Raw genomic sequence first — 16,806 nt, forward strand, 5'->3', positions numbered from 1 at the left:
AAAAACCTCAATCCAGATGACCTAAACAACTACCGCCCAATCTCCAACTTACCCTTCTTTGCAAAAATGATTGAGAAGGCGGCATTGAAACAACTCAACGACCATCTAGACGATAATAAAATTCTTTCTCCTTCCCAATTCGGCTTCAGAAAAAACCACAGCACTGAAACCCTCCTCCTTAAACTCTCCAATACCATCCTAAGAGGTTTTGACAACAAAAAAGGATACCTTCTGATTCTCTTAGACCTCTCTGCTGCCTTCGATACAGTGGATCATAAAATTCTCATCTCATGTCTAGAATCCATTGGGCTGGCTGGCAAAACTCTCAGTTGGTTCTCATCCTTCCTCAGTAATAGACACTTCAAAGTTTTTCACAACAATAGCTCTTCTTCTCCTGTCCCCCTCGATACAGGTGTGCCTCAAGGATCAGCACTTTCACCAATTCTATTCAACATCTACCTGACCCCTCTTTGCCATCTCTTATCTAGTCTTGACATAACGTATTACATGTATGCAGACGATACTGTTGCGACCCCCCCTGCTGCTGCGCTGCAGGAGGTCTCTTACCTTCCTCCAGAGGCCGCTCTGAAGCCAGGGCCTCGCCTGCGCATCATCCAGGACTTGCTCCAGGGCCTGAGAGGCCTAGCTGCTCCTGAGGCATGCCGGTGGCTTGCAGCCTCAGTGTTTGGACTTCCTGTTGGGCGACGCCCTTCCCTAGGGGCTGGCCCGCAGCTCTCTACCCTAGTTATAGGACCAGCGGTGGGCGGTCCTGGCACGCTCCTCCCAGGGAGTTGCCTTCTACCTCCAGTATTTAAGGACTTTCTGTTCACTGTGTCTTTGCCTTGGATCTGAGCATTACAGTCGCCTGTAACCTAGCCGATCCAGGTCCTCCATGTTTGATGGCGCCTTGTCCTGTCTCTGCTTGCTGTTCCTGATGTCCAGTGTCTCTGCCTTGATGTCTGTCTCTGACCCTGCCTAGATGTTTGTTCCTGTGCCTGCCAGCCGTAAGGGCTTCGGATGTGAGTTTCCCAGCATCGGAGTCCTGTTCGCCTGGGTCTTCCCCGCGCCCTCCTTCTCAGCGTGGTCTGCGACCAGCCTCCCAGGGCTGTGTAGGGCGCGTCTGGGACAGGGTGGTCCGTGACTCAGTCCCACGGGTGGGCTGAGTAGGGCGCCCTGATGGACAGTGCAATGTTCCCGTCCAGCCTTGTCTACAGTGTTTGCTTCAGCCCGTACCCTGATGTCTTCCTCTGCCAGCCGAGGGGGCTTCGGATGTGAGTATCCCAGCATCGGAGTTCCTACTTGCCTGGATCCTTCTAGTGTCTCGCTTCAGCCCTTGCCCTGATGTCTCCGTCTTGCTTCAGCCTGCTTCTGCCCCGTCTGATGTCTTCAGTTTAAGGACTGTCTGCCCTCGCCTCTGTCCGGCCTGCTGCCCATTGCCGTTCCCTGCGGCAGGTCCGAAAGGGCCAGGAACAGTCGGAGGACCGTTCACTAGTCAACTTCCCTGTGTTGGCTACCATGGGCATGCAGGTCCGGCTGAGGGCCGGACTCCCTGTTTCTGTTCCTGCCTGCCTGGCTCACCATGCCTGCTCAGCTCACCTCCCACGGTGTGGCCTTGGGCTCCTCCTGGGGTCCTGCCGTGGCCCAAGGGCTCACCACCCGCCCGAGACGACCGCGCCCACGCGCGCTCGTAACAGATATTCAATTACTCATTCCTATTTCTTCCTCGATAGAAGATGCTATGTCTAAAGCAGCCTCACACTTGGATACTATCAGAAACTTGCTAATTCATCTTAAATTATGTCTAAATACAAGCAAAACCAAATGTATCCTAATTGCCAAAAAATATCCTGGACATTTAACAATTCCACCCTTCTACTTTGACAAGACCCTCGTCCTTCTCAAAGAGAGCATTAAAGACCTGGGTGTTTGGTTAGACACTGACCTAATCTACAAAAAACACATCTCCACAAAAATAAAGGAAGGCTTTCACAAACTTCAAATAATTAAACATCTAAAACCCCTACTCCACCCCCATGATTTCAAAACTGTCCTTCAAGCCCTCATTTTTTCAGGTTTGGATTACTGCAACTCCCTATTGATCGGCCTTCCAAAATCTTCCTTGAGACCCTTGCAGCTCCTTCAGAATGCTGCAGCCAGAGTTCTAACAGGTACAAGAAAAGCTGATCACATTACACCTGTTCTCAACCAATTACAGTGGCTCCCTATTGAAAAAAGAGCAGAATTCAAAGTCCTCACCATACTCCACAAAGCAATATACAATGCCGACTATTCCACCTTTGATGACATCATTCACATCCATTGCTCCCAACGTATTACACAAAATTAATCTAGTGATTCCCTCTCTTCCACAGGCTAAATTATCCTCCACCAGAAACAGAGCCTTTTCCATCATCGGCCCTAAGCTCTGGAACTCGCTTCCTCATTGCCTCACCAATCAAGATAACTTAAAATCCTTCAAAAAAGACTTAAAACCCTGGCTTCTCAGCCAATCTTTTAAAGATAGCACTCAATGACTCTAAAATTCTTTTATATATTCTGCCATTTTTCATTCTCCCTGTTACAATGACACAGATGCCCTTCAATGCTTCATGAGATATATGTACATCTATTCAGGGTTCTATCCTGTGTTATCTTGTTATACATTCTCCTGTTGTATTTACTATCGTTAATTTTAAATTGTAATCTTCATACATCGTTCTATGTAACATGTTGTTTCTGTATGTAAACCGGAGTGAAGGCAACTCTGCTATACCTCGGTATATAAAAAATGCTAAATAAATAAATAAATAAATAAATATTGGTCCTTCTCCAGCCTCTCATAAATCATTCTGGTAGCCATACGTTGAATAACCTGTAATCTGCATGTAATTCTCACTTGGAGGGCCCCAGAAAGACCATTACAGGAATCTAGATGTGAGATCATATATGCATGAATGACTGATTTAATTGATCTCTGAGCTAAGAACAGATTTATTTTATTTATTTATTAGAAACTTTTATATACCGACAACCGTTTGCACATCATATCAGTTTACAGATAACTAAAAACTTTTGAACAGTAACTGAACTAAGGAACAGCAAACATCTAAATAAACAGGTTAATAATATTTACAAAAGTCAGAGACAAATTGTTCAATTACAGCATGGAAACTAGGAAGGCAAGGAGGCAAATCGTAAAAGATATGCAAGTTCAGTAACTTATAAGAGATAATATGATGAAAACATTCCTTGCCACTAGTGTTCTGGGATTCTTTAGTAAATATTAGAGATGTGAATCGTGTCCTCGATCGTCTTAACGATCGATTTTGGCTGGGAGGGGGAGGGAATCGTATTGTTGCCATTTGGGTGTGTAAACTATCGTGAAAAATCGTTAAAATCGTGAGCTGGCACACTAAACCCCCCTAAACCCCACCCCGACCCTTTAAATTAAATCCCCCACCCTCCCGAACCCCCCCCCCAAATGCTTTAAATTACCTGGGGATCCGGCGGTGGTCCAGAACGGTGGCGGTCCGGAACGGCCCCCTCAATAGAATCGTGTTGTCTTCAGCTGGCGCCATTTTTCAAAATGGCCGCCGCAAAATGGCGGCGGCCATAGACAAAAACGATTCGACGGAGGAGGTCGTTCCGGACCCCTGCTGGACTTTTGGCAAGTCTTGTGGGGGTCAGGAGGCCCCCCCCAAGCTGGCCAAAAGTTTCCTGGGAGTCCAGCGGGGTTCCGGGAGCGATTTCTTGCCGCGAATCATTTTCATACGGAAAATGGCGCCGGCCATACGCGTATGGCCGGCGCCATTTTCCGTACGCCATTTTCTGTATGCCATTTTGCGGCATACGGCGCCATTGTCTTCAGCCGTACGCCATTTTGCGGCGGCCATTTTGAAAAATGGCGCCGGCTGAAGACAACACAATTCTATTGAGGGGGCCGTTCCGGACCGCCGCCGTTCTGGACCACCGCCGGATCCCCAGGTAATTTAAAGCATTGGGGGGGGGTTCGGGAGGGTGGGGGATTTAATTTAAAGGGTCGGGGGTGGGTTTTAGGGGGTTTTAGTGTGCCGGTTTTCCTGCCCTCCCCCTTCCCCCGATTTACGATTTTTTAACGATAAATCGGGGGAATTGGTATTGTATCGTGGCCCTAACGATTTTTTGACGATTTAAAATATATCGGACGATATTTTAAATCGTCAAAAAACGATTCACATCCCTAGTAAATATTGAGTCAAACTTTATCCTTAAATCTTTAGCAGATAAAGAGTTTGACACACAGTTCATATCTATCAGTATGGACAAAGATGATCCCATTGGATTAGGGAGGTCTGCTCCCAAGAATTTAATTTTCTGTGCATTTAGAGACAGCCTACTTTAAAACATCATTTTAAAACATGCTTTTCAAAAGATAGTTTATTGAAGCTCAGTTAAGCAAAACAATTAAAGGTAGATTTTAAAAGCCTTGCATGCGCAAAAATGGCCACTTATGTGTGTAAGTGGCCCAAGTGGGAGCTAGGAAGGATGTGTGTACATAGAAGTATGCATGCCCAAAAAAAGGCCATGACTGACATGCATAACTCCAAATGTACCTCATACTGTGCATGTATGTTCCACATTTCACACACAAACACTGGTATAATTTATAGAAGGATCCAGAGAATATATGTATATGTAGCTATAAACCAGACCTCATACACTTAGACCAGAGCCCACATTGCTCTTGGTGTTAATTACCACATATATTAGAGAACTTATGTATATTGTGGTTATAATCATTGGTCATTGGTTTTAAGCTTATTTGCATTGCATTTTTAAATGATTTCTCATAGTTTTCACCCTTTTATATTTTTATATTTTTTTGAATTCTTTTTAGAGGAAATATAAAATACTATGGGAAGTACTTATCTTGAATAACGCTTGTTATTTCTGTTTACAGCTGAGTGTTATAAACTCTGTACCGGAACGCCGGAGTATAGCAAACAACCATGCCCGACGCGGCTCGCGTTTCTTGTTTTGCTTCTTCAGGGGCTTTATTGAGTTGTCTGAAAATACAAACACTGAATTGAAGATTACATTTTGTAATTCAATAAAAATATACTTGCATCTTATCCGTACGTTTGATATATCACTTATGTCTCACGACTTCCCCAGCATACAAATCAGCTGATCCTCCATTTTGTCGCGTTAGTCCGGCGGTTTTTTTTAACCCCACTCAAGAATGTTACCCCAACCAATCGGAGTAGTCCAATTTCTGACAGACTGATTACGTCATAACGTAATTCGCAATGAAACGTTAACTCAGTGTGGTCCAATCAATAGCCTCGTTCATCCCCTTAGGAAAAACTGCTTCTAATGTGAAGATCCATTTTTGTTCAATAAAGTTTAATTTAGAAAGAATATCTCCGTTGTCTTCTGACTGAATGATTTGATCAAGAATAGTCCATTTAAGATCTTGAAAAACATGTCCTTTATCAACGCAATGTTTGACCATTGGAGCTTCTAAATTTAAAGTATTAAGCCTACTACGATGTTCTCGTAGACGGACTTTTACTTGTCTTTTTGTACGTCCAACGTAGATTAAGGGACAAGGGCATTGGATGACATATACGACATTGGAGGAAAGACAGTTTGTATTGGCGGATTTCTTAAATCTTCGTCTTGTGTTGGGATGTTGCCATTCTGTCCCTACAATTGCTGATTCACACATATCACATGCTTCACAAATGCTGTGTATACCTGTGCGGGATGTAATAGTATTCGTGATATTTGCTCGAACAATATGTTCTTTTATATTTCTTCCTCGCGAGTATGAGAATAAAGGTAAATCAGCAAAAATGGGGGAATGTAGTTGTAAAACATGCCAATGACGTTTTATGCTTTGGACGATGTATTTAGATCTGTCAGAGTGTTGTAACACACAAACATCAGGGCATTCCTGTTTGCGTGTTTGATACTCCAAAAGGGATGATCTATCAGAGTATTTTGCTCGTCTATAAGCTTTATAGACGGCATCAAACGGATACCCGCTCTCAAAAAATCTGTAGGCCAATATTCCTGCTTGTTTCTTAAAATCCTGCCGATCTGAACAGATGCGTTTTAAGCGAAAAAACTGACTAACCGGTAATCCCCGTTTAAATGCTGTGGGGTGACAGCTGTTAAATCGCAGTAAATTATTTCTTTCCGATGGTTTTCGAAAAATAGAGGTAACAATTTTTTTATTTCAAATATATATTTGGATATCCAAAAAATTAATTTGTTCTGTATTATATTGTGAGGTAAATTTTAAATTGTGATCCACTGTATTAAGCCAAATAATAAACTGATTTAACGACCGCTCATCTGATGTCCAAAAAAACAGTAAGTCATCTATATAACGTATCCAGAATGGAACGTGTTGAAAATGCAATGATACGTATATAAAATGTCGTTCTAAACGATCCATTACCAAGTTAGCAATCGATGGGGCCGCTGAAGACCCCATCGCTATCCCGTGAATCTGTAAATAATACTTTTCTTGAAAACGAAAAAAATTCTTTGTAAGAACTAAATTTGCTATTTTCAACAAAAAAGAAACTGGAACTCTTGATGGTACTTGATATTCCAAAGTTTCAGCAATCACTTCAAGAGCTACTGTCTGAGACACATTGGTATACAATGAAATTACATCTAATGATGTCAAAAATAGTTGATCAAATTGATATTTGAACTCACTGAGTTTTTTCAATGTTTGAGTAGTGTCTTTGACATAAGATTTCGTTTTTTCTACTTGAGGTTGCAGAAATTTATTGAGAAATATTGCTAGCGGTTCCAGCAATGACCCATTACTAGACACAATGGGTCTCTCTGTATCAGATTGAGCCCTATAAAGAGGTTCTCTCTCTCTTTCTGGATCATCTCTCTCTCTCTCTCTCTCTCTCACTCGCACATCTGTAGCAAAGTGCCATGTTTACAATGCCAAAGTGCCATGTTCCACATGGTACTTTGCTACAGATGTGCGAGTGAGAGAGAGAGAGAGAGAGAGAGATGAGAGAGAGAACCTCTTTATAGGGCTCAATCTGATATTCTATATATGGACCATGATAAGGGGCACTTTCATTTGTTTTCAGGAGGTGGGTTGGGGTTAGGGGTGGTGGTGTTACAGACACATTCAGAGGTATCCATTGTTAAATTCACATTATTAAAGATTTTTTTGACCTTATAAGTGAAGAAAAGGAGTTGATTTGTACAATGCAGCTAGCAGAGACTGCAGTGTACAAATCAGCTCCTCTTTTTTACAATTTCATCGCTTATAAAGATTAAAATCCTCTCTCTCTATCTCTCACTGTTCATCAGACTCCTGATCCTGTATCTAACAGGGAGTTGTATCAAAGTGCCATACAATAAGGTTACAAAATTGCCATATTTTTGTGCACGGCGAGATACACACATTTATGGGCACACGCACAGATCTTTATAAATCTGTCTTTTAATCAATACATTAAAATATGACATTAATGCCCTCCTTCACTCTCCGCAACAACATGCTGGAAGGAAAGTTGACACTGAATAATAAATTAAATGACAAATTCAAATTAAATTAATTAAAGAAAAATACAAGTTCTTCATATTGGATTCATTCAGAAAACTTTGATCCAGAGGAGCCATATTCAAACAGGACAGAAACACCAATCTTCCTATTCCAAAATGTTTTGCAAATTTCACTGACATTATATATTTTTCTTCTAGTTTTTGGGTTAGCTGTTTCAAATCATATATTTTCATAGGAACTGTGACAAAGCTTCTTGAGGGGATACAGTAGGTCTAATCCTGTGTTTAGCAACTGTTCGTCTTGCTGCTTCCAGCATGCAGTTAATTAAAGGAATACTCTTTTTAAATCATATGTGTCCTTTTAAAGAACTCAACAATAATATTAAAGATTCTGCTGGTAGAAAATGTCCCACTACCTCATAAATTCATGACAAACCCCTCTGTCCCGAAAATTCAGACTATAGAGCATTGCTACAACATATAATATAAATATCCTCTGCCCCACAATTCCACCAGCATGAGTCAGAATCTTTAATTTATATCTTATTTATTATACAGGAATATAATACCATCCATAAATACGTTTTTAACAGTTCTCCTGTGCATTGCCTCTAATAGAATTACCTTTCCAAAGTTTTTCAAAGATTCTCATCCATTCATCATTACTTATTATATGACCACAATCTCTCTCCCAGGACTTCTTAAATGGCAAGTTTTTAGATAAGAAATTTGCTTGAATTAAAGCAAGGATATAGTTTAGAAAAAAGAGGCCGATATTCAACCATTAGTTAGCCAGATAAGTAGTACTAATCCAGCTAAATGGTTGCTACTGAATATCAGGCTACATTCAGCGGCTGCCACTTAGCCAGATAAGTCATTTTATAGGCTTAGTAGATACTAGATAGCTGGATAAGTTGTGGGCGGGCAGTGAGTAGATCGGGGCGGTGCTACTTATCTAGTTAACTTAGCTGAATAAGTAGCAATATTTGTACTTAAGTTAACCAAATAAGTTAATCCTGCTCAGTAAATAACTTATCTGGCTAAATTGCAATTTTGATGGGGAGATTCTGCAATAATAAGAAAGATAATGACGGGCAGGCAGCAAGAGGGAAGAGACAGGACTGTTATTCATAATTTTATTATTACAGACAGTAGTGCTAACATGAAAAAGACACTGGATGATAAAGAGCTATGAGCTTATCACATATGCTTAGCACATTTGCTACACCTGGCAGTAAAAGATTGTTACCAGTTTTGCAATGGGGAATTACTGTAGCTGTATGGATAAAAACGGAGCCAAAATAAATATGTAAGATTTTGAAAATACAAGAAGACCTAATGTAAATTTAGCAATCCATAAAAAAATAAGCAATAAATTCCATCTTAACTGTATTAAAAAAAAGTAACAGTAAATGAATAGTGTAAAATAAGCAGGGAAATTTAAAAGAGATATGTGCCAAAATCAGGAGATGGCATAGATCTAGCACATGCACATGTCCACCTGATTTTATAATGTGGGGGGATGCGCTCACATGTGCAGATGTGGGCACATCTCACATTGGAGAAAAAAGGGGCACAGTGTGGGCAGGGCCTGGGCATTCCTGAACATGGCCAAAAGACGTGCATGCATGTACCTATACACCTGGGCGTGTGCCCAGGTCCAGTGCTGCATAAGTTTACTTCTGCTATGGAGGAGGTGTAAGCTAAAAAAAAAAAAGTAAGCATCCATGAGGGATTTAAGGTGTCTGGTGTAACTGGGGGGGGGGGGGAGTGCAGGCTAAAGAACCAGAGGAGTTTGGAGGACCTAGCTCTACACTGGGCAAACTGGTGGACAAACTAGTGAAACTGGTCATGACATGGACGCGCAGCTGTTTTAAAATTTCTCCAATTGTGCAGCTCACACCTGAATTTATATTGCTGTGCGTACCCACTTGAAAACTTATCGTACACATATGAACACCTAGGCTACTTTATAACATATCTGCATATTAGGGATGTGCATTCATTGTGAACGGATGCGCAATCCACAATGTTTAGGTCCTTATTCTTTGCATTCATGGGTTCGTGAAACGTATGGCGAACCCCCACGAATCAACGAATCCTGAACAAATAAAACCCCCACCCTCCTGACCCCCCCAAAACTTGCCTAAAGTCCCTGGTGGTCCAGCGGGGGTCCTGGAGCTATCTCCTGCACTCGTGCTGTCGGCTGCCGGTATTCAAAAGGGTGCCAATAGCCTTTGCCCTTACTATGTCACAGGGGCTACCGGTGCCATTGGTCGGCCCCTGTCACATGGTAGGAACACAAGATGGTGCCGGCCGTCCATTGCTCCTACCATGTGACAGGGGCCGACCAATGGCACCGGTAACTGCTATAACATAGTAAGGTTAAAGGCTTTCGGCGCCATTTCGAATACCGGCAGCCGACGGCGTGAGTGCAAGAGATGATCCAGGACCCCCGCTGAACCACCAGGGACTTTAGGCAAGTCTTGGGGGGTCAGGAGGGTGGGGGGTTGTAGTTAATTAAATTTAAAGGGAACGAATGCCGAATTCAACGTATTAACGGATTGGGCTTTCCCCCCTTGACTGAATGCAACATATCTGGGCCCCGACGAATACGTATCCCGAATCCAACGTATACTTTCCGGCTGCACATCCCTACTCCATATGTGTATGTATGTTATAAAATTGCTTCGTCTCTGGGCGCATGCTGACATACGCATGGACATGTGTGCCCACGCACCCGTTTGAAAGTTACCATCTAATTGAAAAGTAGAGATGTTCAGTCATGTTAACAAATGCCAAAAAATGCAGCAAAGTAGGACATTTTTAGTTTGTTTGAATAGAATGAACCAAAAACAGTCCTAAAATTTGGGGTAGTCTAGTATTCATGGCATTTAAAAAAACAGGCCTCTGAAAGTCCTTGCTGGGCCTTTCTGGCAAAAAAAAGCTGGCCAGTTCCAACAGCAGAGTCTAGCACCAAACCTGGCCCAGTGCTATGACCTAAGCCTGGGTTGGCACCAAGGCTTGGCACCAAGGTTGTTGCTGATTAGTATGCCAGGCCATCACAGAGGCCTAGGCCCAGAACTAAAGCCAGGGCCTGGTGCACTGTTCAACAACAAAGTAAAAGGGAAAGGTGAGACTAATGCAATTTAATCAGAAGAGAAGTAGATGAAAAGGATTCTACTATCCATCTTAGACAAATTTGTAATTTAACAAATAGAGAAATCTTCCCAGGTTCAGAAAAAAAATTTAAGAAACATTACAATATTTCATAAAACAACATTTACATGAACTGTTAAGGAAGAACATAGCACCCAGATAAAACACTCAAAACCTTATCAGACCTCATCAGGATCTGCATTTTCCTCTACTGTGATGCTGTTGTTACATCTGAATAGATTATAATTTTAACTTGTCAGCAGTAGAAAAGTGATATCAGAATGCCCTCCCTGTTAGCAATTAGTAGGGAACTCTGACATCAGTGACTACTCTACTGCTAGAATAAAAGAGATTGCCCTGTCAAAGTTGACTTTCAACATTTACATCCACTTTGATAGCATATTGTTCAGTTGGGGTTATTTTCACAAATCTGGACTGTATGATGGAACTGAAAAATCCTTTCAACACAAAGGGAATTTCTGTTTTGTCAGTCCTACAAGTCTCTGTGGTCATTATCAATATGGGCATTTATATTTTCTTTCCAGTGATTCTGTAAAAACTGTTTTCTTGTTGAAAAAATTAAACTTTCCATTTTCACTGATGCCCCTCATTAAGGCAAATGTATTTACAGTAAATAATAAAAGTTGGTGTGAATGGGGATGTCAATTTTCCAATAATGTATGCATATAAATAAGACTGTCTTATAATTACGCTCCCTCATTATGCAAGTTGTTCCACAACCCAAAATCTTTTAGCTGCATTTAGAGGAGGTATTTCTGGTGTGGAGGTAAAACAAGTGTTTATGTTGACGAGGAAATTAATCCATGTAAGATTGCATTTTCGACTCTGCACATGTTGTTTTCCATAGAAAAGTACTCTCACACAATCCAGGTAATTTTTACTCTGGTGAATTTTCAAATATAAAGAATGGTGTGCTTTCTCTTGGAAAAGTGATGAAAAGTCCATGGGCAAAAATTACCCATAGATTTTGTCCCAATGCAGACCATCTGAAAATTGCCTCCTCCTCCCTCACACACAAAAATTGGTCTTAAAGGTGAAAATAGGTTTAATGCTTCATCGCTCATGCCTTTTGTTGAACACATTTTTTTATATTGCATTTAGCATTTGGAAAAGATGGAACAAGATTGTTCACAGTATCCAGTGTTTATTCAGGGAAGTAAAATGTATTAGTAACAAGCAGCAGAATTTATTATTCATGCACATGAAAGTTCTGACATAACCGAGAGAAATTTAAATAATAAAAGTCAAGGTAACCCAAACGTTACTTTAAACAGTGGTTACCACAGATTCACTTGTCTATCATTTTAATGGATTTTGTATAATGAACTTGTCATATTAGAATAGATGTATAGATATTTACAGTATATGCATTGTTGTACAAGGTTAAATACAATTACTTGGGTTTTTTTTCTATTTAATACACCATGTTAACAGAAATTGAATATTGTGATCATTGTTATGAATTTCAAATAGCATGCTGAAGGTTAAAATTAGCTATGGCTCTTAAATTTACTCATGCCAAGGCTACGTGTAGCTTAACAAACCTCATGGTAATTTGAGATCAATTCAGCTTTTTATTCAGTCAAGTCCTGAAATGTCATTTTTAAGTGAATCTTCTTTTTATTTCACAGTACAATAATTTTACCAGTGAATACAGAAAGAAAATATATAGCTGATTCAATGCTGTATTATGAATTTATAGAAAACAAAAACAATCACGGTAGTCAGTGAGTTTAAAACCTCCTATCTTCAATGCTTTTGCCTTTGACCAGTGGTATTTTAAGAAAGAATAAAGTAACAGTTGTCAAGTGTGGTTTCTGAATGAGTGCAGAGAGAGCAAATAAAAAGTATGAAGAGCAACCAATAGACTCTCATTAAGGGAAATGTATAAGGAATAAGAACACAATCTTAAAATGTTAATACCATTTATTTTCAATGGAGGAGGTTTTGTAGGATAGAAATTTTAAAAACATGGTTTCCACTTCCTACTTCCTTTGTCTTGGAGGAGCTGAACTTCAAACAGGTAGATTTTCTGGCTTGAACTGAACTGCTGAGACCATATTTTGAAGGAGATATTTTTTCTTAATTGCCTTTGCTCTTTTTATTTTCAATGAAGGGATATTTTACATTTTTTTTCTTGAGTATTATTAATGGTTAGATTTATTAAGAAAGAGTAGAAAGGAAAGGGTCCCTTCTCCCCAACCCCATCTTCCATTCATACTTTATAAACTAGCCCACTAAGACTACACAGGGTGTTAGACAGAATAATGCGGATGTGCAGAAGGGACAGATTTGTCCGATTTGGTATTCGTATTCATTGGGACCCAAATATGTTGCATTTGTTCAATGGGGAAAAAACCCGAACCGTTGATAAGTTTTATTCATTTTCTGATTCCCATTAAAGTCAATGGGGGAAGTATTTGCAGCCCATTTTTGGCTGCAGAATTGGGGTTTTATTATCAATTCTGATGAAACGTCTGGGGAGCAATCATCAGAACAAGAAAAGAGCTCCAAGGTACTTTGACTATGGCAAAGTGGCACCAAAGTGGCATGAATAGTCTAAGGCACTGTAAAGGGGCAAAGGGGTGCCAGAAGTAGCAAGAGTGCTTTAACAGAGGTACAAAGCAGCAGCGAGAGTTTCAAAAACACACCACAGCTTCAGAAGAGAGCACCGATAACAGATGCATGAACCCTCGAAGGCAGCATGAAAGGCAAAGTGACAAGACAAGTGGCATCAACATCCTACAACACAATGAAGGGGGAACATAGCAAGCAGAAAGACTAGCACCAACACACTGAGGAACCATGATAGTGGCAAGAACACCACAAGGAGTTGAGTGAGTCATCTGGTGTATGGCAGCAAGGCAGAGTGGCAGAAAGCTGATAGGGGCAAGATAGGCTGGCAGAGCGGAGTTAGTCTGGTCCCTGTGGTTTTGATAGGGGCAAGACAGGCTGACCCCGGGGAAAGCTCTCTTTCCTATGAGCAGGAAAGGGCTCCCTAGAATGGGTTTGCCCTTAGAGTGGGGTGGACATACAAATGAGAATATTCACAGCAGAGGCTGAGAAGGTTTCCATGTGAACAGCGATTCAACATGGGTCAGCGGGTGTTAAGAGATATGCTGGCTACACCCGAGGAGAGTTGCCTTTCCTTGGAGCTGGAAAGGGTTCCCCTAGAGTGGAGCACAAGCTTTCAAAGCATGGTGATGTGGAGGAGATCTCACTGTGAACAGCGGGTTAACATGGGTCAACAGGTACTAAGAGATAGGCTGGCCGGCTAACCCAGGGAGACTTCCATTTCCTTTGATCAGGAAAGGGCTCCTGGACGGTCAGGCACAGCGATAGAGGTCAAACACTTTTAGGGACACAAGGTCTGGACGGACAGGCACAGCATTAGAGCTCAAACACTTTTAGGGACAGAAGGCTGGACGGGCAGGCAAAGCATTCAAGGATATAGGTCGATCCCTCATAGGGCATAAAGCCTGGACAGACAGGCACAGCATTAGTGGTCAAACCCTCAAGGAGACATAAATCCTGGATGGACAGGCACAGCATTACAGGTCAAACCCTCGTAGAGACATAAAGCCTAGACAGACAGCCACAGCACTAGAGGTCAAACCCTTTTAGGGACATAAAGCCTGGACAGAGGCACAGCATTAGAGGTCAAAACCTCATAGGGACATAAGGCTTGGATGGACAGGTACAGCATTAGAGGTCAAGCCGTCGTAGGGACATAAGATATGGATGTATAGGCACAGCATTAGGGTCAAGCCCTCACAGAGACATAAAGCCTGGATGGACAGGCACAGCATTAGAGGTCAAACCCTTGTAGAGACATAAATCCTGGCCGGACAAGCACAGCATTAGAGGTCAAACCCTCATAGAGATGTTAATCCTGGATAGACAGCCACAGCATTTGAGGTCAAACCCTTGTAGAGGCATTAGGCCTGGATTGACAGGCACAGCATTTGAGGGTAGAGGTCAAGCCCTCGTAGGGGCATAAATCCTGGATGGAGAGGCACAGCATTAGAGGTCAAACACTTTTAGGGACATAAGGCCTAGACAGACAGGCACAGCATTAGAGGTCAAACCCTCGTAGAGACATAAATCCTGGACAGAAGGTCACAGCATTAGAGGTCAAACCATTTTAGGGACATAAAGCCTGGACTGACAGGCACAGCATTAGAGAGCAAACCTCATAGGGAAACAAGGCCTGCACAGACAGGCACAGCATTAGAGGTCAAGCCTACATAGAGACATAAAGGCTGGATGGACATGCACAGCATTAGAGGTCAAACTCTAGTAGAGACGTAGAGCCTGCAAGGACAGTCACAGCATTAGAGGTTAAACTCTTTTAGGGTATAAAGCCTAGATTGACAGGCACAGCATTAGAGGTAAAACACTCTTAGAGACATAAAGCCTGGATGGACAGGAACAGTATTAGAGGTCAAACCCTCATAGCGACATAAAATCTGGATGGACAGGCACAGCATTCAAGGATAGAGGTCAAGTCCTTGTAGGGGCAAAAAGCCTGGACAAACAGGCAAAGCATTAGAGGTCAAACCCTCGTAGAGACATAAAGCCTAGACAGACAGGTACAGCACTAGAGGTCAAACCCTTTTAGGGACATAAAGCCTGGACTGATAGGCACAGCATTAGAGGTCAAACCTCAAAGTGAAACAAGGCCTGCAAAGACAGGCACAGCATTAGAGGTCAAACCCTAGTAGAGGCATAAAGCCTGTTGGACATGCACAGCATTAGAGGTCAAACCCTAGTAGAGACATAAAGGCTAGATGGACAGGAACAGCATTAGAGGTCAAGCCCTCATAGGGACTTAAGACCTAGATGAACAGGCAAAGCATTAGAGATCAAACCCTCATAGAGACATAAAGCCTGGATGGACAGGCACAGCATTAGAGGTCAAACCCTTGTAGATTCTTAAAGCCTGGACAGACAGCCATAGCATTGAGGATAGAGGTCAAGACCTTGTAGGGACATAAGGCCTGGATGGACAGGCACAGCATTAGAGGTCATGCCCTCATAGGGACATATGATCTGGATGGACAGGCACAGCATTAGAGGTCAAGCCCTAGTAGAGACATAAAGCCTGGATAGACAGGCACAGCATTAGAGGTCAAACCTTCATAGAGACATAAAGCCTGGACAGACAAGCATAACACTAGAGGTCAAACCCTCATAGAGACATAAATCCTGGATGGACAGGCACAGCATTAGAGGTCAAACCCTTGTAGAGACTTAAAGCCTGGGCGGACAGCCATAGCATCGAGGATAGAGGTCAAGCCCTTGTAGGGACATAAGGCCTGGATGGACAGGCACAGCATTAGAGATCAAGCCCTCATAGAGACATAAAGCCTGCATGGACAGGCACAGCATTAGAGGTCAAACCCTTTTAGGGACATAAATCCTGGACGGACAGGTACAGTATTAGAGGTCAAACCCTCATAGAGACGTAAAACCTGGATGGACAGGCACAGCATTAGAGGTCAAACCCTTTTAGGGACATAAAGCCTGGACTGAGAGGCACAGCATTAGAGGTCAAACCTTGTAGGGAAACAAGGCCTGCAAGGACAGGAACACCATTAGAGGTCAAACCCTAGTAGAGTCATAAAGCCTGGTGGACAGGCACAGCATTAGAGGTCAAACCCTCATAGAGACGTAAAACCTGGATGGACAGGCACAGCATTCAAGGATAGAGGTCAAGCCCTTGTAGGGATCAAAAATCCTGGACAGACAGGCACAGCATTAGAGGTCAAAACCTTTTAGGTATATAAAGCCTGGATGGACAGGCACAGCATTAGAAGTCAAACCCTCATAGAGACATAAATCCTAGACGAACAGGCACAGCATTAGAGATCAAACCCTCGTAGGGACATAGGATCTGGATGGACAGGCACAGCATTAGAGGTCAAGCCCTCGTAGGGACATAGGATCTGGATGGACAGGCACAGCATTAGAGGTCAAGCCCTCGTAGAGACATAAAGCTTGGATGGACAGACACAGCATTAGAGGTCAAATCTTCATAGAGACATAAAGCCTGGATGGACAAGCACAGCATTAGAGGTAAAACCCTCATAGAGA

This window comes from Rhinatrema bivittatum, chromosome 2 (assembly GCF_901001135.1).
Source record: "Rhinatrema bivittatum chromosome 2, aRhiBiv1.1, whole genome shotgun sequence".
Classification (NCBI taxonomy): domain Eukaryota; kingdom Metazoa; phylum Chordata; class Amphibia; order Gymnophiona; family Rhinatrematidae; genus Rhinatrema; species Rhinatrema bivittatum.